The 2,533-nt window shown below is 33.9% G+C and overlaps 1 non-coding gene across 1 annotated transcript; it reads left to right on the top strand.

Annotated features, from left to right (window-relative positions):
* The first annotated feature begins 1,551 nt into the window (after nt 1-1,551).
* LOC114896415 lies at nt 1,552-1,684 on the top strand. Its single transcript, XR_003793794.1, has one exon. It is a non-coding gene; the product is annotated as a small nucleolar RNA SNORA41 (small nucleolar RNA).
* The last annotated feature ends 849 nt before the right edge of the window (nt 1,685-2,533 follow it).

Genomic DNA, 2,533 nt, shown 5'->3' on the forward strand with positions numbered 1-2,533 from the left:
CCAAAATAATACAAATATATTAGAATTTTGCCATAAATTTCCCAAAGAATCACTCTCACAGTATTATTATATGGAAAATATTTTTCATTCATTAATGTATTCATTCAATCAATTAAGAGACATTTCTTGAGCACTTATGATGGGCCAAGAAATATGCTAAGTGCTGGAAATACAAAATAAATAGGATATATGATCCATGCCTTCAAAGAACTTATTCTCATAGGGGAGACAGACACAAACAGATAATTACAGTAGATTGATTTGAGTGCTCTTATAAAGGTAAAAACAAAGTCCTGTTATTTCCCTGAAAAAGAGAGCTAATAACTTCTTGAGGGAGGCAGGAACTGCTCATTTAGTTTCCTGGCAACATTATGCTAAACAGCAAGTATAATAGGGCCTATTGGCCAACATATCTATACATTCTAACTAATTTATTTAAATCAATATTAGTCAATGAATAGCCTTTCGAATGAATCAAGTTCTGAGCATTTGTTTTTTAATTAAAAAGTAAATACCAGTAAAATTCGCATCAATTAAACCAAACTTTAGGGCTCCCCTCATGGTGCAGTGGTTAAGAATCCACCTGCCAATGCAGGGCACACGGGTTCGATCCCTGGTCTGGGAAGATCACGCATGCCACAGAGCAACTAAGCCCATGTGTCACAACTACAGAACCTGTGCTCTCTAGCTGGCAAGCCACTACTACTGAAGCCTGCACGCCTAGAGCCTGTGCTCCGCAAGAAGAGAAACCACTGCAGTAAGAAGCCTGCTCTCTGCAATGAAGAGTAACCCCCACTTGCCACAACTAAAAAAAAAAGAAAGCCCACATGCAGCAACGAAGACCCAACACAGCCAAAAATAAATAAATTAATTAATTAATTTATTAAAAAAAATAAATAAACTTCATTTCCATGCTCATCATTTTCTAAGAAAATCTCTGATAACTCAGTTGATTTATCTAATCAATAAATATTTTGCCCTGTACGCACATAGATTTCCTTTACCAAATAAGTTAGAAAGTGAAGCAAGGGACGTCCAGTTTCAGTCCTGATGTGTAAAAAGCTTAAAAGTTATAACTGCCATTCTCATAGCAAGTAAAATCTGAAAAAAACAAAAATCAACAACTCTTCTTGAAACTATAAAGGAACTGAGACTGTAAGGCAAACCACCATCTACCCCAAAATCTGGAGAGACAGGTGAATAATAGCCAAGATCTGTTTACTTGGAACAGAAACTCTAAACTGGTAGGAATACTTAAAGGTAATTTTGACAAATTGCTGAGATTAAGTGTCAAACTGAGAAACTACTGAGGGCCACTCACAGGAAGCAAACATATGTGTGTGTGGGTTTTACCTTCAGGAATCTCACCAGGTTCTCATGGTGAAGAGCCAAGAAAAATCCAAATCTCTGGACCTGCTCTGAAAGACATGTCAAAAGAAGTTCTTCAGGGAGAAGAAAAATGATAGAGTTCAGGAACTCATATCTACACAAACAAAAAGGAGTATTAGAGAAGGAATGAATGAAGATAAAATATAATTTAAAATAATTTTCTTCCACAGCTACTGGTCTGCAGCTGTTTTTATGGTAGCAGTTGTGGCATTCCTCTGTGGGAAAGAAACTGTTACACAACTAAACACCTCTTTCTCAGCAAAATAGAAAGTGGGCATATGTGCGATGAACATAAGGTGAAAAAAAAATGAAAATAAAATAAAATAAAATAATTTTCCTTCTTACTTGCTCTAAAAGATAGCCATTTGTTTGAAGTATAATAATAACAATAGTGGTGATTATAGCATGTGCAAAAGTGAAATGGATGTCAGGAATTTCTTAAGGTATGTGGGGCTGGGGATTGGGCATATTCTATTATGAGGTATTTATCTTACCTAAGAAGTGATATAGCATTATTTCAATGTGGATTGAATCAGTTGTAAATGTATATTTCAAACACCAGGGCAAAGACTAAAATATCTTTAAAAGAAGTGTAATGGATATGCTAAGAGAAGAGATAAAATGAATCACATAAAATGCTCAATTAGAACAAGAGAAGGAAGGAAAAGAGAATAAAGAAGAAGCAAAGAATAACTGCAGCAAATAGAAAACAATTACAAACATTAGATATTAATCAAGCTATATCATAATCACATTAAATGTGAATGTTTGAACTACACCAATCACAAGGCAGAAACCGTCAGAATGGATAAAAGAAAAAGACCCAACTACATACTATCTATAAAATTCCACTTTAAATATAAAGATTTGGATAGGTTAAAAAGTAAATGGCTAGATTAAGTTATATTATATTAACACTAATCAAAAAAAGGTGGAGTAACTACATTAATTTGTGACAAAACAAACTTCAGAGCAAGGAAAATTATCAGGGATAAAGAGAGATATTATGTAATGATAAAGATGGCAATTCTCCAAGAAAATATTATTAATCCATAAGGTTATGCACCTAGAAACAAAGCATCAAAATATATGAGGCAAAACTGATAAAACTGCAAGGAGAAATAGACAAATCTACTATTTTAAA

Source organism: Monodon monoceros, unplaced genomic scaffold (genome assembly GCF_005190385.1).
Source record: "Monodon monoceros isolate NGI ecotype Baffin Bay Population unplaced genomic scaffold, NGI_Narwhal_1 Super_Scaffold_15, whole genome shotgun sequence".
Taxonomy (NCBI): Eukaryota; Metazoa; Chordata; class Mammalia; order Artiodactyla; family Monodontidae; genus Monodon; species Monodon monoceros.